The sequence below is a fragment of the Amia ocellicauda genome, chromosome 2, assembly GCF_036373705.1.
Source record: "Amia ocellicauda isolate fAmiCal2 chromosome 2, fAmiCal2.hap1, whole genome shotgun sequence".
NCBI classification, from domain to species: domain Eukaryota; kingdom Metazoa; phylum Chordata; class Actinopteri; order Amiiformes; family Amiidae; genus Amia; species Amia ocellicauda.
The window spans coordinates 55591624-55616652 of record NC_089851.1 but is presented as its reverse complement, the minus strand read 5'-3'; the positions used below and the strand labels follow the sequence as shown (position 1 = coordinate 55616652).

Below are 25029 nucleotides of genomic sequence, written 5' to 3'. Positions count from 1 at the left end.
GGAAACACTATTTACTTGTATCAGCGGTCATTCATTTGTCATTAATAGTTCTTCCAATTTCCGACCTTTTAGTTCCAGAGACCAATGTTTTGGTACCAGCTAAAAAAAACAAAAACAAATGTACATTAATTGGACAAATATGAAATATATAGTTACATGTAAAATATGGCCCAATATACAACGCTACAATTATTACAATTTACTTGCACTGTAATTACACGGTAACAAGAGTGAATTGACCAAGTAGGTTGTGTATAGTTAATTCAATTATTAAATACTAGTATGGATGATGTATGATTACAGAACGAGCTTACATACACTAAACAAGTAGTATGGCTTATTTACATGTAGTGTGTGTTTTTTACTTTACATATTCATGTAAAATGCTGCCAACCTTTGTGATGTTACCGATGACCTTAAACTCACCCCTTCTTAAAGTGTAACCACATGTGGTGATCAGGTGAGGGTCTGCCTCAAGCAGTTGTTTTGTTTCTTACGCCTGGGTGTAGGTACTGGAGAATGGGAGAGTCCTGGCACCGTGGCTTAGTTGGTCAGAGCGCCTGCCTTGTAAACAGGAAACCCTGGGTTCGACGCCCAGCAGTGCCTTGTTTTATGTTGGCCTAGGCAATGGAAAGGAAGTTTCCAAACGCTCAGTACATTTTTGCAAGATGGCCGTCCGCAGCAAGCAGCTTAAGGTTACTGTAGCCGCAGTCTGGCAAGCTGACCGCCAGAAGTAGAAACAATAACAAGGGGCGGGGGGAAAAGTGGGCCGTCCCTGGGTGGATTCGAACCACCATCCTTTCAGTTAACAGCCAAACACGCTGACCGATTGCGCCACAGAGACAGACAGAGGTGTTGTGGTTGCTGCAGTCGTGCAGTTCCTTCACAGTTGCCAGAAATCATTTCCAGCACACGATTTTCTTTGTCGTTGAATGCAACATACGTGACCATTGGGGGAGCGATAGCAAGCAAGAGAGTTAGATATCGAGAGTCATAGATAGATAGATAGATAGATGGACGGCAAGGCAAGCATCTGATTGACAGTGGTCCGTGATCTGCTGTTATGCTACTATGCTACTGACCATTGGGGGAGCGATAGCAAGCAAGAGAGTTAGATATCAAGAGTCATAGATAGATAGATAGATAGATGGATGGACGGCAAGGCAAGCATCTGATTGACAGTGGTCCGTGATCTGCTGTTATGCTACTATGCTACTGACCATTGGGGGAGCAATAGCAAGCAAGAGAGTTAGATATCAAGAGTCATAGATAGATAGATAGATGGATGGATGGACGGCAAGGCAAGCATCTGATTGACAGTGGTCCGTGATCTGCTGTTATGCTACAATGCTACTGACCATTGGGGGAGCGATAGCAAGCAAGAGAGTTAGATATCAAGAGTCATAGATAGATAGATAGATTGATGTATGGATGGACGGCAAGGCAAGCACCTGATTGACAGTGGTCCGTGATCTGCTGTTATGCTACTATGCTACTGACCATTGGGGGAGCGATACCAAGCAAGAGAGTTAGATATCAAGAGTCAAAGGTAGATAGATAGATAGATAGATGGATGGATGGACGGCAAGGCAAGCACCTGATTGACAGTGGTCCGTGATCTGCTGTTATTCTACTATGCTACTGACCATTGGGGGAGCGATACCAAGCAAGAGAGTTAGATATCAAGAGTCATAGATAGATAGATAGCTAGATAGATGGATGGATGGACGGCAAGGCAAGCACCTGATTGACAGTGGTCCGTGATCTGCTGTTATGCTACTATCAGCAGCAATAGTGGCAGATTTGGCGCTGTGGCTTAGTTGGTTAAAGCGCCTGTCTAGTAAAGAGGAGGTCCTGGGTTCAAATCCCAGCGGTGCCTTAGGCGGGCTTTCTGTGCTCCTTGCGAAGCTTGTGCTTCCGCTTTGTCGACCATCAGTTTTAGCAAGATAGGCTTATCGTAAAGCCATCAGAGGACGTAATGAACCGGAAAGCCAACTGGACAGACGCCGGTTTGTAAAGAAGAACCAGAACCCAAAGGACACGCGCTACGCGCACCTAACGGCCAACGTCCAATTCCCATTGCCGCCCCTGGACAGTCGCAACAGGGAGCTCGTAACTCCCGTCAACCTTACGTTTTCACCTCTGTGTGCTTCCTTTGTTGCAGCCTGCATCCAGATTTTGTTTTGTTTTGTTTTGTTTTGTTTTGTTTTGTTTTGTTTTGTTTTGTTTTGTTTTGTTTTGTTTTGTTTTGTTTTGTTTTGTTTTGTTTTTTGCCTTACGCCTGAGTGTAGGCACTGGGGAATGGGAGAGTCCTGGCACCGTGGCTTAGTTGGTCAAAGCGCCTGTCTTGTAAACAGGAAACCCTGGGTTCGACTCCCAGCAGTGCTTTGGTTTACGTTGGCCTAGGCAATGGAAAGGAAGTTTCTAAACGCTCAATACATTCTTGCAAGATGGCCGTCCGCAGCAAGCAGCTTAAGGTTACTGTAGCCGCAGTCTGGCAAGCTGACCGCCAGAAGTAGAAACAATAACAAGGGGCGGGGGGAAAAGTGGGCCGTCCCTGGGTGGATTCGAACCACCATCCTTTCAGTTAACAGCCAAACACGCTGACCGATTGCGCCACAGAGACAGACAGAGGTGTTGTAGTTGCTGCAGTCATGCAGTTCCTTCACAGTTGCCAGAAATCATTTCCAGCACACGATTTTCTTTGTCGTTGAATGCAACATACGTGACCATTGGGGGAGCGATAGCAAGCAAGAGAGTTAGATATCGAGAGTCATAGATAGATAGATAGATAGATGGACGGCAAGGCAAGCATCTGATTGACAGTGGTCCGTGATCTGCTGTTATGCTACTATGCTACTGACCATTGGGGGAGCGATAGCAAGCAAGAGAGTTAGATATCAAGAGTCATAGATAGATAGATAGATAGATGGATGGACGGCAAGGCAAGCATCTGATTGACAGTGGTCCGTGATCTGCTGTTATGCTACTATGCTACTGACCATTGGGGGAGCAATAGCAAGCAAGAGAGTTAGATATCAAGAGTCATAGATAGATAGATAGATAGATGGATGGATGGACGGCAAGGCAAGCATCTGATTGACAGTGGTCCGTGATCTGCTGTTATGCTACAATGCTACTGACCATTGGGGGAGCGATAGCAAGCAAGAGAGTTAGATATCAAGAGTCATAGATAGATAGATAGATAGATGGATGGATGGATGGACGGCAAGGCAAGCATCTGATTGACAGTGGTCCGTGATCTGCTGTTATGCTACTATGCTACTGACCATTGAGGGAGCGATAGCAAGCAAGAGAGTTAGATATCGAGAGTCATAGATAGATAGATAGATAGATGGATGGATGGACGGCAAGGCAAGCACCTGATTGACAGTGGTCCGTGATCTGCTGTTATGATACTATGCTACTGACCATTGGGTGAGCGATAGCAAGCAAGAGAGTTAGATATCGAGAGTCATAGATAGATAGATAGATAGATAGATGGATGGATGGATGGACGGCAAGGCAAGCACCTGATTGACAGTTGTCCGTGATCTGCTGTTATGCTACAATGCTACTGACCATTGGGGGAGCGATAGCAAGCAAGAGAGTTAGATATCGAGAGTCATAGATAGATAGATAGATAGATGGATGGATGGATGGACGGCAAGGCAAGCACCTGATTGACAGTGGTCCGTGATCTGCTGTTATGCTACTATGCTACTGACCATTGGGGGAGCGATAGCAAGCAAGAGAGTTAGATATCGAGAGTCATAGATAGATAGATAGATAGATGGATGGATGGACGGCAAGGCAAGCACCTGATTGACAGTGGTCCGTGATCTGCTGTTATGATACTATGCTACTGACCATTGGGTGAGCGATAGCAAGCAAGAGAGTTAGATATCGAGAGTCATAGATAGATAGATAGATAGATAGATGGATGGATGGATGGACGGCAAGGCAAGCACCTGATTGACAGTTGTCCGTGATCTGCTGTTATGCTACAATGCTACTGACCATTGGGGGAGCGATAGCAAGCAAGAGAGTTAGATATCGAGAGTCATAGATAGATAGATAGATAGATGGATGGATGGATGGACGGCAAGGCAAGCACCTGATTGACAGTGGTCCGTGATCTGCTGTTATGCTACTATGCTACTGACCATTGGGGGAGCGATACCAAGCAAGAGAGTTAGATATCAAGAGTCATAGATAGATAGATAGATAGATAGCTAGATAGATGGATGGATGGACGGCAAGGCAAGCACCTGATTGACAGTGGTCCGTGATCTGCTGTTATGCTACTATCAGCAGCAACAGTGGCAGATTTGGCGCCGTGGCTTAGTTGGTTAAAGCGCCTGTCTAGTAAACAGGAGGTCCTGGGTTCAAATCCCAGCGGTGCCTTAGGCGGGCTTTGTGTGCTCCTTGCGAAGCTTGTGCTTCCGCTTTGTCGACCATCAGTTTTAGCAAGATAGGCTTATCGTAAAGCCATCAGAGGACGTAATGAACCGGAAAGCCAACTGGACAGACGCCTGTTTGTAAAGAAGAACCAGAACCCAAAGGACACGCGCAATGCGCACCTAACGTCCAATTCCCATTGCCGCCCCTGGACAGTCGCAACAGGGAGCTTGTTGCTCCCGTCAACCTTACGTTTTCACCTCTGTGTGCTTCCTTTGTTGCAGCCTGCATCCAGATTTTGTTTTGTTTTGTTTTGTTTTGTTTTGTTTTGTTTTGTTTTGTTTTGTTTTGTTTTGTTTTGTTTTGTTTTGTTTTGTTTTGTTTTGTTTTGTTTTGTTTTGTTTTGTTTTGTTTTGTGCCTTACGCCTGAGTGTAGGCACTGGGGAATGGGAGAGTCCTGGCACCGTGGCTTAGTTGGTCAAAGCGCCGGTCTTGTAAACAGGAAACCCTGGGTTCGACTCCCAGCAGTGCTTTGGTTTACGTTGGCCTAGGCAATGGAAAGGAAGTTTCTAAACGCTCAATACATTCTTGCAAGATGGCCGTCCGCAGCAAGCAGCTTAAGGTTACTGTAGCCGCAGTCTGGCAAGCTGACCGCCAGAAGTAGAAACAATAACAAGGGGCGGGGGGAAAAGTGGGCCGTCCCTGGGTGGATTCGAACCACCATCCTTTCAGTTAACAGCCAAACACGCTGACCGATTGCGCCACAGAGACAGACAGAGGTGTTGTAGTTGCTGCAGTCATGCAGTTCCTTCACAGTTGCCAGAAATCATTTCCAGCACACGATTTTCTTTGTCGTTGAATGCAACATACGTGACCATTGGGGGAGCGATAGCAAGCAAGAGAGTTAGATATCGAGAGTCATAGATAGATAGATAGATAGATGGATGGACGGCAAGGCAAGCATCTGATTGACAGTGGTCCGTGATCTGCTGTTATGCTACTATGCTACTGACCATTGGGGGAGCGATAGCAAGCAAGAGAGTTAGATATCAAGAGTCATAGATAGATAGATAGATAGATGGATGGATGGACGGCAAGGCAAGCATCTGATTGACAGTGGTCCGTGATCTGCTGTTATGCTACAATGCTACTGACCATTGGGGGAGCGATAGCAAGCAAGAGAGTTAGATATCAAGAGTCATAGATAGATAGATAGATAGATGGATGGATGGATGGACGGCAAGGCAAGCATCTGATTGACAGTGGTCCGTGATCTGCTGTTATGCTACTATGCTACTGACCATTGAGGGAGCGATAGCAAGCAAGAGAGTTAGATATCGAGAGTCATAGATAGATAGATAGATAGATGGATGGATGGACGGCAAGGCAAGCACCTGATTGACAGTGGTCCGTGATCTGCTGTTATGATACTATGCTACTGACCATTGGGTGAGCGATAGCAAGCAAGAGAGTTAGATATCGAGAGTCATAGATAGATAGATAGATAGATAGATGGATGGATGGATGGACGGCAAGGCAAGCACCTGATTGACAGTTGTCCGTGATCTGCTGTTATGCTACAATGCTACTGACCATTGGGGGAGCGATAGCAAGCAAGAGAGTTAGATATCGAGAGTCATAGATAGATAGATAGATAGATGGATGGATGGATGGACGGCAAGGCAAGCACCTGATTGACAGTGGTCCGTGATCTGCTGTTATGCTACTATGCTACTGACCATTGGGGGAGCGATAGCAAGCAAGAGAGTTAGATATCGAGAGTCATAGATAGATAGATAGATAGATGGATGGATGGACGGCAAGGCAAGCACCTGATTGACAGTGGTCCGTGATCTGCTGTTATGATACTATGCTACTGACCATTGGGTGAGCGATAGCAAGCAAGAGAGTTAGATATCGAGAGTCATAGATAGATAGATAGATAGATAGATGGATGGATGGATGGACGGCAAGGCAAGCACCTGATTGACAGTTGTCCGTGATCTGCTGTTATGCTACAATGCTACTGACCATTGGGGGAGCGATAGCAAGCAAGAGAGTTAGATATCGAGAGTCATAGATAGATAGATAGATAGATGGATGGATGGATGGACGGCAAGGCAAGCACCTGATTGACAGTGGTCCGTGATCTGCTGTTATGCTACTATGCTACTGACCATTGGGGGAGCGATACCAAGCAAGAGAGTTAGATATCAAGAGTCATAGATAGATAGATAGATAGATAGCTAGATAGATGGATGGATGGACGGCAAGGCAAGCACCTGATTGACAGTGGTCCGTGATCTGCTGTTATGCTACTATCAGCAGCAACAGTGGCAGATTTGGCGCCGTGGCTTAGTTGGTTAAAGCGCCTGTCTAGTAAACAGGAGGTCCTGGGTTCAAATCCCAGCGGTGCCTTAGGCGGGCTTTGTGTGCTCCTTGCGAAGCTTGTGCTTCTGCTTTGTCGACCATCAGTTTTAGCAAGATAGGCTTATCGTAAAGCCATCAGAGGACGTAATGAACCGGAAAGCCAACTGGACAGACGCCTGTTTGTAAAGAAGAACCAGAACCCAAAGGACACGCGCAATGCGCACCTAACGTCCAATTCCCATTGCCGCCCCTGGACAGTCGCAACAGGGAGCTTGTTGCTCCCGTCAACCTTACGTTTTCACCTCTGTGTGCTTCCTTTGTTGCAGCCTGCATCCAGATTTTGTTTTGTTTTGTTTTGTTTTGTTTTGTTTTGTTTTGTTTTGTTTTGTTTTGTTTTGTTTTGTTTTGTTTTGTTTTGTTTTGTTTTGTTTTGTTTTGTGCCTTACGCCTGAGTGTAGGCACTGGGGAATGGGAGAGTCCTGGCACCGTGGCTTAGTTGGTCAAAGCGCCGGTCTTGTAAACAGGAAACCCTGGGTTCGACTCCCAGCAGTGCTTTAGTTTACGTTGGCCTAGGCAATGGAAAGGAAGTTTCTAAACGCTCAATACATTCTTGCAAGATGGCCGTCCGCAGCAAGCAGCTTAAGGTTACTGTAGCCGCAGTCTGGCAAGCTGACCGCCAGAAGTAGAAACAATAACAAGGGGCGGGGGGAAAAGTGGGCCGTCCCTGGGTGGATTCGAACCACCATCCTTTCAGTTAACAGCCAAACACGCTGACCGATTGCGCCACAGAGACAGACAGAGGTGTTGTAGTTGCTGCAGTCATGCAGTTCCTTCACAGTTGCCAGAAATCATTTCCAGCACACGATTTTCTTTGTCGTTGAATGCAACATACGTGACCATTGGGGGAGCGATAGCAAGCAAGAGAGTTAGATATCGAGAGTCATAGATAGATAGATAGATAGATGGACGGCAAGGCAAGCATCTGATTGACAGTGGTCCGTGATCTGCTGTTATGCTACTATGCTACTGACCATTGGGGGAGCGATAGCAAGCAAGAGAGTTAGATATCAAGAGTCATAGATAGATAGATAGATAGATGGATGGACGGCAAGGCAAGCATCTGATTGACAGTGGTCCGTGATCTGCTGTTATGCTACTATGCTACTGACCATTGGGGGAGCAATAGCAAGCAAGAGAGTTAGATATCAAGAGTCATAGATAGATAGATAGATGGATGGATGGACGGCAAGGCAAGCATCTGATTGACAGTGGTCCGTGATCTGCTGTTATGCTACAATGCTACTGACCATTGGGGGAGCGATAGCAAGCAAGAGAGTTAGATATCAAGAGTCATAGATAGATAGATAGATAGATGGATGGATGGATGGACGGCAAGGCAAGCATCTGATTGACAGTAGTCCGTGATCTGCTGTTATGCTACAATGCTACTGACCATTGGGGGAGCGATAGCAAGCAAGAGAGTTAGATATCAAGAGTCATAGATAGATAGATAGATAGATAGATGGATGGATGGATGGACGGCAAGGCAAGCATCTGATTGACAGTGGTCCGTGATCTGCTGTTATGCTACTATGCTACTGACCATTGGGGGAGCGATAGCAAGCAAGAGAGTTAGATATCAAGAGTCATCGATAGATAGATAGATAGATGGATGGATGGATGGACGGCAAGGCAAGCATCTGATTGACAGTGGTCCGTGATCTGCTGTTATGCTACTATGCTACTGACCATTGAGGGAGCGATAGCAAGCAAGAGAGTTAGATATCGAGAGTCATAGATAGATAGATAGATAGATAGATAGATAGATAGATAGATAGATAGATGGATGGATGGATGGACGGCAAGGCAAGCACCTGATTGACAGTGGTCCGTGATCTGCTGTTATGCTACTATGCTACTGACCATTGAGGGAGCGATACCAAGCAATTGAGTTAGATATCAAGAGTCATAGATAGATAGATAGCTAGATAGATGGATGGATGGACGGCAAGGCAAGCATCTGATTGACAGTGGTCCGTGATCTGCTGTTATGCTACTATGCTACTGACCATTGGGGGAGCGATAGCAAGCAAGAGAGTTAGATATCAAGAGTCATCGATAGATAGATAGATAGATGGATGGATGGATGGACGGCAAGGCAAGCATCTGATTGACAGTGGTCCGTGATCTGCTGTTATGCTACTATGCTACTGACCATTGGGGGAGCGATAGCAAGCAAGAGAGTTAGATATCAAGAGTCATAGATAGATAGATAGATAGATGGATGGATGGACGGCAAGGCAAGCATCTGATTGACAGTGGTCCGTGATCTGCTGTTATGCTACTATGCTACTGACCATTGGGGGAGCGATAGCAAGCAAGAGAGTTAGATATCGAGAGTCATTGATAGATAGATAGATAGATGGATGGATGGATGGACGGCAAGGCAAGCATCTGAGTGACAGTGGTCCGTGATCTGCTGTTATGCTACTATGCTACTGACCATTGGGGGAGCGATAGCAAGCAAGAGAGTTAGATATCAAGAGTCATAGATAGATAGATAGATAGATGGATGGATGGACGGCAAGGCAAGCATCTGATTGACAGTGGTCCGTGATCTGCTGTTATGCTACTATGCTACTGACCATTGGGGGAGCGATAGCAAGTAAGAGAGTTAGATATCGAGAGTCATTGATAGATAGATAGATAGATGGATGGATGAATGGATGGACGGCAAGGCAAGCATCTGATTGACAGTGGTCCGTGATCTGCTGTTATGCTACAATGCTACTGACCATTGGGGGAGCGATAGCAAGCAAGAGAGTTAGATATCAAGAGTCATAGATAGATAGATAGATAGATGGATGGATGGACGGCAAGGCAAGCATCTGATTGACAGTGGTCCGTGATCTGCTGTTATGCTACTATGCTACTGACCATTGGGGGAGCGATAGCAAGCAAGAGAGTTAGATATCGAGAGTCATTGATAGATAGATAGATAGATGGATGGATGGATGGACGGCAAGGCAAGCATCTGAGTGACAGTGGTCCGTGATCTGCTGTTATGCTACAATGCTACTGACCATTGGGGGAGCAACAGCAAGCAAGAGAGTTAGATATCAAGAGTCATAGATAGATAGATAGATAGATGGATGGATGGACGGCAAGGCAAGCATCTGATTGACAGTGGTCCGAGATCTGCTGTTATGCTACTATGCTACTGACCATTGGGGGAGCGATAGCAAGCAAGAGAGTTAGATATCGAGAGTCATAGATAGATAGATAGATAGATGGATGGATGGATGGACGGCAAGGCAAGCACCTGATTGACAGTGGTCCGTGATCTGCTGTTATGCTACTATGCTACTGACCATTGGGGGAGCGATAGCAAGCAAGAGAGTTAGATATCGAGAGTCATAGATAGATAGATAGATAGATGGATGGATGGACGGCAAGGCAAGCACCTGATTGACAGTGGTCCGTGATCTGCTGTTATGATACTATGCTACTGACCATTGGGTGAGCGATAGCAAGCAAGAGAGTTAGATATCGAGAGTCATAGATAGATAGATAGATAGATAGATGGATGGATGGATGGACGGCAAGGCAAGCACCTGATTGACAGTTGTCCGTGATCTGCTGTTATGCTACAATGCTACTGACCATTGGGGGAGCGATAGCAAGCAAGAGAGTTAGATATCGAGAGTCATAGATAGATAGATAGATAGATGGATGGATGGATGGACGGCAAGGCAAGCACCTGATTGACAGTGGTCCGTGATCTGCTGTTATGCTACTATGCTACTGACCATTGGGGGAGCGATACCAAGCAAGAGAGTTAGATATCAAGAGTCATAGATAGATAGATAGATAGATAGCTAGATAGATGGATGGATGGACGGCAAGGCAAGCACCTGATTGACAGTGGTCCGTGATCTGCTGTTATGCTACTATCAGCAGCAACAGTGGCAGATTTGGCGCCGTGGCTTAGTTGGTTAAAGCGCCTGTCTAGTAAACAGGAGGTCCTGGGTTCAAATCCCAGCGGTGCCTTAGGCGGGCTTTCTGTGCTCCTTGCGAAGCTTGTGCTTCCGCTTTGTCGACCATCAGTTTTAGCAAGATAGGCTTATCGTAAAGCCATCAGAGGACGTAATGAACCGGAAAGCCAACTGGACAGACGCCTGTTTGTAAAGAAGAACCAGAACCCAAAGGACACGCGCAATGCGCACCTAACGTCCAATTCCCATTGCCGCCCCTGGACAGTCGCAACAGGGAGCTTGTTGCTCCCGTCAACCTTACGTTTTCACCTCTGTGTGCTTCCTTTGTTGCAGCCTGCATCCAGATTTTGTTTTGTTTTGTTTTGTTTTGTTTTGTTTTGTTTTGTTTTGTTTTGTTTTGTTTTGTTTTGTTTTGTTTTGTTTTGTTTTGTTTTGTTTTGTGCCTTACGCCTGAGTGTAGGCACTGGGGAATGGGAGAGTCCTGGCACCGTGGCTTAGTTGGTCAAAGCGCCGGTCTTGTAAACAGGAAACCCTGGGTTCGACTCCCAGCAGTGCTTTAGTTTACGTTGGCCTAGGCAATGGAAAGGAAGTTTCTAAACGCTCAATACATTCTTGCAAGATGGCCGTCCGCAGCAAGCAGCTTAAGGTTACTGTAGCCGCAGTCTGGCAAGCTGACCGCCAGAAGTAGAAACAATAACAAGGGGCGGGGGGAAAAGTGGGCCGTCCCTGGGTGGATTCGAACCACCATCCTTTCAGTTAACAGCCAAACACGCTGACCGATTCCGCCACAGAGACAGACAGAGGTGTTGTAGTTGCTGCAGTCATGCAGTTCCTTCACAGTTGCCAGAAATCATTTCCAGCACACGATTTTCTTTGTCGTTGAATGCAACATACGTGACCATTGGGGGAGCGATAGCAAGCAAGAGAGTTAGATATCGAGAGTCATAGATAGATAGATAGATAGATGGACGGCAAGGCAAGCATCTGATTGACAGTGGTCCGTGATCTGCTGTTATGCTACTATGCTACTGACCATTGGGGGAGCGATAGCAAGCAAGAGAGTTAGATATCAAGAGTCATAGATAGATAGATAGATAGATGGATGGACGGCAAGGCAAGCATCTGATTGACAGTGGTCCGTGATCTGCTGTTATGCTACTATGCTACTGACCATTGGGGGAGCAATAGCAAGCAAGAGAGTTAGATATCAAGAGTCATAGATAGATAGATAGATGGATGGATGGACGGCAAGGCAAGCATCTGATTGACAGTGGTCCGTGATCTGCTGTTATGCTACAATGCTACTGACCATTGGGGGAGCGATAGCAAGCAAGAGAGTTAGATATCAAGAGTCATAGATAGATAGATAGATAGATGGATGGATGGATGGACGGCAAGGCAAGCATCTGATTGACAGTAGTCCGTGATCTGCTGTTATGCTACAATGCTACTGACCATTGGGGGAGCGATAGCAAGCAAGAGAGTTAGATATCAAGAGTCATAGATAGATAGATAGATAGATAGATGGATGGATGGATGGACGGCAAGGCAAGCATCTGATTGACAGTGGTCCGTGATCTGCTGTTATGCTACTATGCTACTGACCATTGGGGGAGCGATAGCAAGCAAGAGAGTTAGATATCAAGAGTCATCGATAGATAGATAGATAGATGGATGGATGGATGGACGGCAAGGCAAGCATCTGATTGACAGTGGTCCGTGATCTGCTGTTATGCTACTATGCTACTGACCATTGAGGGAGCGATAGCAAGCAAGAGAGTTAGATATCGAGAGTCATAGATAGATAGATAGATAGATAGATAGATAGATAGATAGATAGATAGATAGATAGATAGATAGATAGATGGATGGATGGATGGATGGACGGCAAGGCAAGCACCTGATTGACAGTGGTCCGTGATCTGCTGTTATGCTACTATGCTACTGACCATTGGGGGAGCGATACCAAGCAATTGAGTTAGATATCAAGAGTCATAGATAGATAGATAGCTAGATAGATGGATGGATGGACGGCAAGGCAAGCATCTGATTGACAGTGGTCCGTGATCTGCTGTTATGCTACTATGCTACTGACCATTGGGGGAGCGATAGCAAGCAAGAGAGTTAGATATCAAGAGTCATCGATAGATAGATAGATAGATGGATGGATGGATGGACGGCAAGGCAAGCATCTGATTGACAGTGGTCCGTGATCTGCTGTTATGCTACTATGCTACTGACCATTGGGGGAGCGATAGCAAGCAAGAGAGTTAGATATCAAGAGTCATAGATAGATAGATAGATAGATGGATGGATGGACGGCAAGGCAAGCATCTGATTGACAGTGGTCCGTGATCTGCTGTTATGCTACTATGCTACTGACCATTGGGGGAGCGATAGCAAGCAAGAGAGTTAGATATCGAGAGTCATTGATAGATAGATAGATAGATGGATGGATGGATGGACGGCAAGGCAAGCATCTGAGTGACAGTGGTCCGTGATCTGCTGTTATGCTACTATGCTACTGACCATTGGGGGAGCGATAGCAAGCAAGAGAGTTAGATATCAAGAGTCATAGATAGATAGATAGATAGATGGATGGATGGACGGCAAGGCAAGCATCTGATTGACAGTGGTCCGTGATCTGCTGTTATGCTACTATGCTACTGACCATTGGGGGAGCGATAGCAAGTAAGAGAGTTAGATATCGAGAGTCATTGATAGATAGATAGATAGATGGATGGATGAATGGATGGACGGCAAGGCAAGCATCTGATTGACAGTGGTCCGTGATCTGCTGTTATGCTACAATGCTACTGACCATTGGGGGAGCGATAGCAAGCAAGAGAGTTAGATATCAAGAGTCATAGATAGATAGATAGATAGATGGATGGATGGACGGCAAGGCAAGCATCTGATTGACAGTGGTCCGTGATCTGCTGTTATGCTACTATGCTACTGACCATTGGGGGAGCGATAGCAAGCAAGAGAGTTAGATATCGAGAGTCATTGATAGATAGATAGATAGATGGATGGATGGATGGACGGCAAGGCAAGCATCTGAGTGACAGTGGTCCGTGATCTGCTGTTATGCTACAATGCTACTGACCATTGGGGGAGCAACAGCAAGCAAGAGAGTTAGATATCAAGAGTCATAGATAGATAGATAGATAGATGGATGGATGGACGGCAAGGCAAGCATCTGATTGACAGTGGTCCGAGATCTGCTGTTATGCTACTATGCTACTGACCATTGGGGGAGCGATATCAAGCAAGAGAGTTAGATATCAAGAGTCATAGATAGATAGATAGATGGATGGATGGATGGACGGCAAGGCAAGCATCTGATTGACAGTGGTCCGTGATCTGCTGTTATGCTACTATGCTACTGACCATTGGGGGAGCGATAGCAAGCAAGAGAGTTAGATATCAAGAGTCATAGATAGGTAGATGGATGGGTGGATGGATGGACGGCAAGGCAAGCATCTGATTGACAGTGGTCCGTGATCTGCTGTTATGCTACTATGCTACTGACCATTGGGGGAGCGATATCAAGCAAGAGAGTTAGATATCAAGAGTCATAGATAGATAGATAGATGGATGGATGGATGGACGGCAAGGCAAGCATCTGAGTGACAGTGGTCCGTGATCTGCTGTTATGCTACTATGCTACTGACCATTGGGGGAGCGATAGCAAGCAAGAGAGTTAGATATCAAGAGTCATAGATAGATAGATAGATAGATAGATGGATGGATGGACGGCAAGGCAAGCATCTGATTGACAGTGGTCCGTGATCTGCTGTTATGCTACTATGCTACTGACCATTGGGGGAGCGATAGCAAGTAAGAGAGTTAGATATCGAGAGTCATTGATAGATAGATAGATAGATGGATGGATGGATGGACGGCAAGGCAAGCATCTGATTGACAGTGGTCCGTGATCTGCTGTTATGCTACTATGCTACTGACCATTGGGGGAGCGATAGCAAGCAAGAGAGTTAGATATCGAGAGTCATAGATAGATAGATAGATAGATGGATGGATGGACGGCAAGGCAAGCATCTGATTGACATTGGTCCGTGATCTGCTGTTATGCTACAATGCTACTGACCATTGGGGGAGCAATAGCAAGCAAGAGAGTTAGATATCAAGAGTCATAGATAGATAGATAGATAGATGGATGGATGGACGGCAAGGCAAGCATCTGATTGACAGTGGTCCGAGATCTGCTGTTATGCTACTATGCTACTGACCATTGGGGGAGCGATATCAAGCAAGAGAGTTAGATATCAAGAGTCATAGATAGATAGATAGATGGATGGATGGATGGACGGCAAGGCAAGCATCTGATTGACAGTGGTCCGTGATCTGCTGTTATGCTACTATGCTACTGACCATTGGGGGAGCGATAGCAAGTAAGAGAGTTAGATATCGAGAGTCATTGATAGATAGATAGATAGATGGATGGATGGATGGACGGCAAGGCAAGCATCTGATTGACAGTGGTCCGTGATCTGCTGTTATGCTACTATGCTACTGACCATTGGGGGAGCGATAGCAAGTAAGAGAGTTAGATATCGAGAGTCATTGATAGATTGATAGATAGATGGATGGATGGATGGACGGCAAGGCAAGCATCTGATTGACAGTGGTCCGTGATCTGCTGTTATGCTACTATGCTACTGACCATTGGGGGAGCGATAGCAAGCAAGAGAGTTAGATATCAAGAGTCATAGATAGATAGATAGATAGATGGATGGATGGACGGCAAGGCAAGCATCTGATTGACAGTGGTCCGAGATCTGCTGTTATGCTACTATGCTACTGACCATTGGGGGAGCGATATCAAGCAAGGGAGTTAGATATCAAGAGTCATAGATAGATAGATAGATGGATGGATGGATGGACGGCAAGGCAAGCATCTGATTGACAGTGGTCCGTGATCTGCTGTTATGCTACTATGCTACTGACCATTGGGGGAGCGATAGCAAGCAAGAGAGTTAGATATCAAGAGTCATAGATAGGTAGATGGATGGGTGGATGGATGGACGGCAAGGCAAGCATCTGATTGACAGTGGTCCGTGATCTGCTGTTATGCTACTATGCTACTGACCATTGGGGGAGCGATATCAAGCAAGAGAGTTAGATATCAAGAGTCATAGATAGATAGATAGATGGATGGATGGATGGACGGCAAGGCAAGCATCTGAGTGACAGTGGTCCGTGATCTGCTGTTATGCTACTATGCTACTGACCATTGGGGGAGCGATAGCAAGCAAGAGAGTTAGATATCAAGAGTCATAGATAGATAGATAGATAGATAGATGGATGGATGGACGGCAAGGCAAGCATCTGATTGACAGTGGTCCGTGATCTGCTGTTATGCTACTATGCTACTGACCATTGGGGGAGCGATAGCAAGTAAGAGAGTTAGATATCGAGAGTCATTGATAGATAGATAGATAGATGGATGGATGGATGGACGGCAAGGCAAGCATCTGATTGACAGTGGTCCGTGATCTGCTGTTATGCTACTATGCTACTGACCATTGGGGGAGCGATAGCAAGCAAGAGAGTTAGATATCGAGAGTCATAGATAGATAGATAGATAGATGGATGGATGGACGGCAAGGCAAGCATCTGATTGACATTGGTCCGTGATCTGCTGTTATGCTACAATGCTACTGACCATTGGGGGAGCAATAGCAAGCAAGAGAGTTAGATATCAAGAGTCATAGATAGATAGATAGATAGATGGATGGATGGACGGCAAGGCAAGCATCTGATTGACAGTGGTCCGAGATCTGCTGTTATGCTACTATGCTACTGACCATTGGGGGAGCGATATCAAGCAAGAGAGTTAGATATCAAGAGTCATAGATAGATAGATAGATGGATGGATGGATGGACGGCAAGGCAAGCATCTGATTGACAGTGGTCCGTGATCTGCTGTTATGCTACTATGCTACTGACCATTGGGGGAGCGATAGCAAGTAAGAGAGTTAGATATCGAGAGTCATTGATAGATAGATAGATAGATGGATGGATGGATGGACGGCAAGGCAAGCATCTGATTGACAGTGGTCCGTGATCTGCTGTTATGCTACTATGCTACTGACCATTGGGGGAGCGATAGCAAGTAAGAGAGTTAGATATCGAGAGTCATTGATAGATTGATAGATAGATGGATGGATGGATGGACGGCAAGGCAAGCATCTGATTGACAGTGGTCCGTGATCTGCTGTTATGCTACTATGCTACTGACCATTGGGGGAGCGATAGCAAGCAAGAGAGTTAGATATCGAGAGTCATAGATAGATAGATAGATAGATGGATGGATGGACGGCAAGGCAAGCATCTGATTGACATTGGTCCGTGATCTGCTGTTATGCTACAATGCTACTGACCATTGGGGGAGCAATAGCAAGCAAGAGAGTTAGATATCAAGAGTCATAGATAGATAGATAGATAGATGGATGGATGGACGGCAAGGCAAGCATCTGATTGACAGTGGTCCGAGATCTGCTGTTATGCTACTATGCTACTGACCATTGGGGGAGCGATATCAAGCAAGAGAGTTAGATATCAAGAGTCATAGATAGATAGATAGATGGATGGATGGATGGACGGCAAGGCAAGCATCTGATTGACAGTGGTCCGTGATCTGCTGTTATGCTACTATGCTACTGACCATTGGGGGAGCGATAGCAAGTAAGAGAGTTAGATATCGAGAGTCATTGATAGATAGATAGATAGATGGATGGATGGATGGACGGCAAGGCAAGCATCTGATTGACAGTGGTCCGTGATCTGCTGTTATGCTACTATGCTACTGACCATTGGGGGAGCGATAGCAAGTAAGAGAGTTAGATATCGAGAGTCATTGATAGATTGATAGATAGATGGATGGATGGATGGACGGCAAGGCAAGCATCTGATTGACAGTGGTCCGTGATCTGCTGTTATGCTACTATGCTACTGACCATTGGGGGAGCGATAGCAAGCAAGAGAGTTAGATATCAAGAGTCATAGATAGATAGATAGATAGATGGATGGATGGACGGCAAGGCAAGCATCTGATTGACATTGGTCCGTGATCTGCTGTTATGCTACAATGCTACTGACCATTGGGGGAGCAATAGCAAGCAAGAGAGTTAGATATCAAGAGTCATAGATAGATAGATAGATAGATGGATGGATGGACGGCAAGGCAAGCATCTGATTGACAGTGGTCCGAGATCTGCTGTTATGCTACTATGCTACTGACCATTGGGGGAGCGATATCAAGCAAGAGAGTTAGATATCAAGAGTCATAGATAGATAGATAGATGGATGGATGGATGGACGGCAAGGCAAGCATCTGATTGACAGTGGTCCGTGATCTGCTGTTATGCTACTATGCTACTGACCATTGGGGGAGCGATAGCAAGTAAGAGAGTTAGATATCGAGAGTCATTGATAGATAGATAGATAGATGGATGGATGGATGGACGGCAAGGCAAGCATCTGATTGACAGTGGTCCGTGATCTGCTGTTATGCTACTATGCTACTGACCATTGGGGGAGCGATAGCAAGTAAGAGAGTTAGATATCGAGAGTCATTGATAGATTGATAGATAGATGGATGGATGGATGGACGGCAAGGCAAGCATCTGATTGACAGTGGTCCGTGATCTGCTGTTATGCTACAATGCTACTGACCATTGGGGGAGCAATAGCAAGCAAGAGAGTTAGATATCAAGAGTCATAGATAGATAGATAGATAGATGGATGGATGGACGGCAAGGCAAGCATCTGATTGACAGTGGTCCGAGATCTGCTGTTATGCTACTATGCTACTGACCATTGGGGGAGCGATATCAAGCAAGAGAGTTAGATATCAAGAGTCATAGATAGATAGATAGATGGATGGATGGATGGACGGCAAGGCAAGCATCTGATTGACAGTGGTCCGTGATCTGCTGTTATGCTACTATGCTACTGACCATTGGGGGAGCGATAGCAAGTAAGAGAGTTAGATATCGAGAGTCATTGATAGATAGATAGATAGATGGATGGATGGATGGACGGCAAGGCAAGCATCTGATTGACAGTGGTCCGTGATCTGCTGTTATGCTACTATGCTACTGACCATTGGGGGAGCGATAGCAAGTAAGAGAGTTAGATATCGAGAGTCATTGATAGATTGATAGATAGATGGATGGATGGATGGACGGCAAGGCAAGCATCTGATTGACAGTGGTCCGTGATCTGCTGTTATGCTACTATGCTACTGACCATTGGGGGAGCGATAGCAAGCAAGAGAGTTAGATATCGAGAGTCATAGATAGATAGATAGATAGATGGATGGATGGACGGCAAGGCAAGCATCTGATTGACATTGGTCCGTGATCTGCTGTTATGCTACAATGCTACTGACCATTGGGGGAGCAATAGCAAGCAAGAGAGTTAGATATCAAGAGTCATAGATAGATAGATAGATAGATGGATGGATGGACGGCAAGGCAAGCATCTGATTGACAGTGGTCCGAGATCTGCTGTTATGCTACTATGCTACTGACCATTGGGGGAGCGATATCAAGCAAGAGAGTTAGATATCAAGAGTCATAGATAGATAGATAGATGGATGGATGGATGGACGGCAAGGCAAGCATCTGATTGACAGTGGTCCGTGATCTGCTGTTATGCTACTATGCTACTGACCATTGGGGGAGCGATAGCAAGTAAGAGAGTTAGATATCGAGAGTCATTGATAGATAGATAGATAGATGGATGGATGGATGGACGGCAAGGCAAGCATCTGATTGACAGTGGTCCGTGATCTGCTGTTATGCTACTATGCTACTGACCATTGGGGGAGCGATAGCAAGTAAGAGAGTTAGATATCGAGAGTCATTGATAGATTGATAGATAGATGGATGGATGGATGGACGGCAAGGCAAGCATCTGATTGACAGTGGTCCGTGATCTGCTGTTATGCTACTATGCTACTGACCATTGGGGGAGCGATAGCAAGCAAGAGAGTTAGATATCAAGAGTCATAGATAGATAGATAGATAGATGGATGGATGGACGGCAAGGCAAGCATCTGATTGACAGTGGTCCGAGATCTGCTGTTATGCTACTATGCTACTGACCATTGGGGGAGCGATATCAAGCAAGAGAGTTAGATATCAAGAGTCATAGATAGATAGATAGATGGATGGATGGATGGACGGCAAGGCAAGCATCTGATTGACAGTGGTCCGTGATCTGCTGTTATGCTACTATGCTACTGACCATTGGGGGAGCGATAGCAAGCAAGAGAGTTAGATATCAAGAGTCATAGATAGGTAGATGGATGGGTGGATGGATGGACGGCAAGGCAAGCATCTGATTGACAGTGGTCCGTGATCTGCTGTTATGCTACTATGCTACTGACCATTGGGGGAGCGATATCAAGCAAGAGAGTTAGATATCAAGAGTCATAGATAGATAGATAGATGGATGGATGGATGGACGGCAAGGCAAGCATCTGAGTGACAGTGGTCCGTGATCTGCTGTTATGCTACTATGCTACTGACCATTGGGGGAGCGATAGCAAGCAAGAGAGTTAGATATCAAGAGTCATAGATAGATAGATAGATAGATAGATGGATGGATGGACGGCAAGGCAAGCATCTGATTGACAGTGGTCCGTGATCTGCTGTTATGCTACTATGCTACTGACCATTGGGGGAGCGATAGCAAGTAAGAGAGTTAGATATCAAAAGTCATTGATAGATAGATAGATAGATGGATGGATGGATGGACGGCAAGGCAAGCATCTGATTGACAGTGGTCCGTGATCTGCTGTTATGCTACTATGCTACTGACCATTGGGGGAGCGATAGCAAGCAAGAGAGTTAGATATCGAGAGTCATAGATAGATAGATAGATAGATGGATGGATGGACGGCAAGGCAAGCATCTGATTGACATTGGTCCGTGATCTGCTGTTATGCTACAATGCTACTGACCATTGGGGGAGCAATAGCAAGCAAGAGAGTTAGATATCAAGAGTCATAGATAGATAGATAGATAGATGGATGGATGGACGGCAAGGCAAGCATCTGATTGACAGTGGTCCGAGATCTGCTGTTATGCTACTATGCTACTGACCATTGGGGGAGCGATATCAAGCAAGAGAGTTAGATATCAAGAGTCATAGATAGATAGATAGATGGATGGATGGATGGACGGCAAGGCAAGCATCTGATTGACAGTGGTCCGTGATCTGCTGTTATGCTACTATGCTACTGACCATTGGGGGAGCGATAGCAAGTAAGAGAGTTAGATATCGAGAGTCATTGATAGATAGATAGATAGATGGATGGATGAATGGATGGACGGCAAGGCAAGCATCTGATTGACAGTGGTCCGTGATCTGCTGTTATGCTACTATGCTACTGACCATTGGGGGAGCGATAGCAAGTAAGAGAGTTAGATATCGAGAGTCATTGATAGATAGATAGATAGATGGATGGATGGATGGACGGCAAGGCAAGCATCTGATTGACAGTGGTCCGTGATCTGCTGTTATGCTACTATGCTACTGACCATTGGGGGAGCGATAGCAAGCAAGAGAGTTAGATATCGAGAGTCATAGATAGATAGATAGATAGATGGATGGATGGACGGCAAGGCAAGCATCTGATTGACATTGGTCCGTGATCTGCTGTTATGCTACAATGCTACTGACCATTGGGGGAGCAATAGCAAGCAAGAGAGTTAGATATCAAGAGTCATAGATAGATAGATAGATAGATGGATGGATGGACGGCAAGGCAAGCATCTGATTGACAGTGGTCCGAGATCTGCTGTTATGCTACTATGCTACTGACCATTGGGGGAGCGATATCAAGCAAGAGAGTTAGATATCAAGAGTCATAGATAGATAGATAGATGGATGGATGGATGGACGGCAAGGCAAGCATCTGATTGACAGTGGTCCGTGATCTGCTGTTATGCTACTATGCTACTGACCATTGGGGGAGCGATAGCAAGTAAGAGAGTTAGATATCGAGAGTCATTGATAGATAGATAGATAGATGGATGGATGGATGGACGGCAAGGCAAGCATCTGATTGACAGTGGTCCGTGATCTGCTGTTATGCTACTATGCTACTGACCATTGGGGGAGCGATAGCAAGTAAGAGAGTTAGATATCGAGAGTCATTGATAGATAGATAGATAGATGGATGGATGGATGGACGGCAAGGCAAGCATCTGATTGACAGTGGTCCGTGATCTGCTGTTATGCTACTATGCTACTGACCATTGGGGGAGCGATAGCAAGCAAGAGAGTTAGATATCAAGAGTCATAGATAGATAGATAGATAGATGGATGGATGGACGGCAAGGCAAGCATCTGATTGACAGTGGTCCGAGATCTGCTGTTATGCTACTATGCTACTGACCATTGGGGGAGCGATATCAAGCAAGAGAGTTAGATATCAAGAGTCATTGATAGATAGATAGATAGATGGATGGATGAATGGATGGACGGCAAGGCAAGCATCTGATTGACAGTGGTCCGTGATCTGCTGTTATGCTACAATGCTACTGACCATTGGGGGAGCGATAGCAAGCAAGAGAGTTAGATATCAAGAGTCATAGATAGATAGATAGATAGATGGATGGATGGACGGCAAGGCAAGCATCTGATTGACAGTGGTCCGTGATCTGCTGTTATGCTACTATGCTACTGACCATTGGGGGAGCGATAGCAAGCAAGAGAGTTAGATATCGAGAGTCATTGATAGATAGATAGATAGATGGATGGATGGATGGACGGCAAGGCAAGCATCTGAGTGACAGTGGTCCGTGATCTGCTGTTATGCTACAATGCTACTGACCATTGGGGGAGCAACAGCAAGCAAGAGAGTTAGATATCAAGAGTCATAGATAGATAGATAGATAGATGGATGGATGGACGGCAAGGCAAGCATCTGATTGACAGTGGTCCGAGATCTGCTGTTATGCTACTATGCTACTGACCATTGGGGGAGCGATATCAAGCAAGAGAGTTAGATATCAAGAGTCATAGATAGATAGATAGATGGATGGATGGATGGACGGCAAGGCAAGCATCTGATTGACAGTGGTCCGTGATCTGCTGTTATGCTACTATGCTACTGACCATTGGGGGAGCGATAGCAAGCAAGAGAGTTAGATATCAAGAGTCATAGATAGGTAGATGGATGGGTGGATGGATGGACGGCAAGGCAAGCATCTGATTGACAGTGGTCCGTGATCTGCTGTTATGCTACTATGCTACTGACCATTGGGGGAGCGATATCAAGCAAGAGAGTTAGATATCAAGAGTCATAGATAGATAGATAGATGGATGGATGGATGGACGGCAAGGCAAGCATCTGAGTGACAGTGGTCCGTGATCTGCTGTTATGCTACTATGCTACTGACCATTGGGGGAGCGATAGCAAGCAAGAGAGTTAGATATCAAGAGTCATAGATAGATAGATAGATAGATAGATGGATGGATGGACGGCAAGGCAAGCATCTGATTGACAGTGGTCCGTGATCTGCTGTTATGCTACTATGCTACTGACCATTGGGGGAGCGATAGCAAGTAAGAGAGTTAGATATCGAGAGTCATTGATAGATAGATAGATAGATGGATGGATGGACGGCAAGGCAAGCATCTGATTGACATTGGTCCGTGATCTGCTGTTATGCTACAATGCTACTGACCATTGGGGGAGCAATAGCAAGCAAGAGAGTTAGATATCAAGAGTCATAGATAGATAGATAGATAGATGGATGGATGGACGGCAAGGCAAGCATCTGATTGACAGTGGTCCGAGATCTGCTGTTATGCTACTATGCTACTGACCATTGGGGGAGCGATATCAAGCAAGAGAGTTAGATATCAAGAGTCATAGATAGATAGATAGATGGATGGATGGATGGACGGCAAGGCAAGCATCTGATTGACAGTGGTCCGTGATCTGCTGTTATGCTACTATGCTACTGACCATTGGGGGAGCGATAGCAAGTAAGAGAGTTAGATATCGAGAGTCATTGATAGATAGATAGATAGATGGATGGATGGATGGACGGCAAGGCAAGCATCTGATTGACAGTGGTCCGTGATCTGCTGTTATGCTACTATGCTACTGACCATTGGGGGAGCGATAGCAAGTAAGAGAGTTAGATATCGAGAGTCATTGATAGATTGATAGATAGATGGATGGATGGATGGACGGCAAGGCAAGCATCTGATTGACAGTGGTCCGTGATCTGCTGTTATGCTACTATGCTACTGACCATTGGGGGAGCGATAGCAAGCAAGAGAGTTAGATATCAAGAGTCATAGATAGATAGATAGATAGATGGATGGATGGACGGCAAGGCAAGCATCTGATTGACAGTGGTCCGAGATCTGCTGTTATGCTACTATGCTACTGACCATTGGGGGAGCGATATCAAGCAAGAGAGTTAGATATCAAGAGTCATAGATAGATAGATAGATGGATGGATGGATGGACGGCAAGGCAAGCATCTGATTGACAGTGGTCCGTGATCTGCTGTTATGCTACTATGCTACTGACCATTGGGGGAGCGATAGCAAGCAAGAGAGTTAGATATCAAGAGTCATAGATAGGTAGATGGATGGGTGGATGGATGGACGGCAAGGCAAGCATCTGATTGACAGTGGTCCGTGATCTGCTGTTATGCTACTATGCTACTGACCATTGGGGGAGCGATATCAAGCAAGAGAGTTAGATATCAAGAGTCATAGATAGATAGATAGATGGATGGATGGATGGACGGCAAGGCAAGCATCTGAGTGACAGTGGTCCGTGATCTGCTGTTATGCTACTATGCTACTGACCATTGGGGGAGCGATAGCAAGCAAGAGAGTTAGATATCAAGAGTCATAGATAGATAGATAGATAGATAGATGGATGGATGGACGGCAAGGCAAGCATCTGATTGACAGTGGTCCGTGATCTGCTGTTATGCTACTATGCTACTGACCATTGGGGGAGCGATAGCAAGTAAGAGAGTTAGATATCGAGAGTCATTGATAGATAGATAGATAGATGGATGGATGGATGGACGGCAAGGCAAGCATCTGATTGACAGTGGTCCGTGATCTGCTGTTATGCTACTATGCTACTGACCATTGGGGGAGCGATAGCAAGCAAGAGAGTTAGATATCGAGAGTCATAGATAGATAGATAGATAGATGGATGGATGGACGGCAAGGCAAGCATCTG

At 45.6% G+C, this 25029-nt stretch overlaps 13 non-coding genes across 13 annotated transcripts; 9 read left to right on the top strand and 4 right to left on the bottom strand.

Annotated features, from left to right (window-relative positions):
* Positions 1-532: 532 nt before the first annotated feature.
* trnat-ugu (transfer RNA threonine (anticodon UGU)) lies at positions 533-606 on the top strand. The gene has a single exon. It is a non-coding gene; the product is annotated as a tRNA-Thr (tRNA).
* Positions 607-770: 164 nt separating this feature from the next.
* Positions 771-844, bottom strand: trnan-guu (transfer RNA asparagine (anticodon GUU)). Its single transcript has one exon. It is a non-coding gene; the product is annotated as a tRNA-Asn (tRNA).
* Positions 845-1805: 961 nt separating this feature from the next.
* trnat-agu (transfer RNA threonine (anticodon AGU)) lies at positions 1806-1879 on the top strand. The gene has a single exon. It is a non-coding gene; the product is annotated as a tRNA-Thr (tRNA).
* A 435-nt stretch (positions 1880-2314) lies between these two features.
* Positions 2315-2388, top strand: trnat-ugu (transfer RNA threonine (anticodon UGU)). Its single transcript has one exon. It is a non-coding gene; the product is annotated as a tRNA-Thr (tRNA).
* A 164-nt stretch (positions 2389-2552) lies between these two features.
* trnan-guu (transfer RNA asparagine (anticodon GUU)) lies at positions 2553-2626 on the bottom strand. Its single transcript has one exon. It is a non-coding gene; the product is annotated as a tRNA-Asn (tRNA).
* Positions 2627-4333: 1707 nt separating this feature from the next.
* trnat-agu (transfer RNA threonine (anticodon AGU)) lies at positions 4334-4407 on the top strand. Its single transcript has one exon. It is a non-coding gene; the product is annotated as a tRNA-Thr (tRNA).
* Positions 4408-4860: 453 nt separating this feature from the next.
* On the top strand, positions 4861-4934 carry trnat-ugu (transfer RNA threonine (anticodon UGU)). Its single transcript has one exon. It is a non-coding gene; the product is annotated as a tRNA-Thr (tRNA).
* Positions 4935-5098: 164 nt separating this feature from the next.
* On the bottom strand, positions 5099-5172 carry trnan-guu (transfer RNA asparagine (anticodon GUU)). The gene has a single exon. It is a non-coding gene; the product is annotated as a tRNA-Asn (tRNA).
* A 1573-nt stretch (positions 5173-6745) lies between these two features.
* trnat-agu (transfer RNA threonine (anticodon AGU)) lies at positions 6746-6819 on the top strand. The gene has a single exon. It is a non-coding gene; the product is annotated as a tRNA-Thr (tRNA).
* Positions 6820-7252: 433 nt separating this feature from the next.
* trnat-ugu (transfer RNA threonine (anticodon UGU)) lies at positions 7253-7326 on the top strand. The gene has a single exon. It is a non-coding gene; the product is annotated as a tRNA-Thr (tRNA).
* Positions 7327-7490: 164 nt separating this feature from the next.
* On the bottom strand, positions 7491-7564 carry trnan-guu (transfer RNA asparagine (anticodon GUU)). The gene has a single exon. It is a non-coding gene; the product is annotated as a tRNA-Asn (tRNA).
* A 3183-nt stretch (positions 7565-10747) lies between these two features.
* On the top strand, positions 10748-10821 carry trnat-agu (transfer RNA threonine (anticodon AGU)). The gene has a single exon. It is a non-coding gene; the product is annotated as a tRNA-Thr (tRNA).
* Positions 10822-11249: 428 nt separating this feature from the next.
* Positions 11250-11323, top strand: trnat-ugu (transfer RNA threonine (anticodon UGU)). Its single transcript has one exon. It is a non-coding gene; the product is annotated as a tRNA-Thr (tRNA).
* Positions 11324-25029: the final 13706 nt, after the last annotated feature.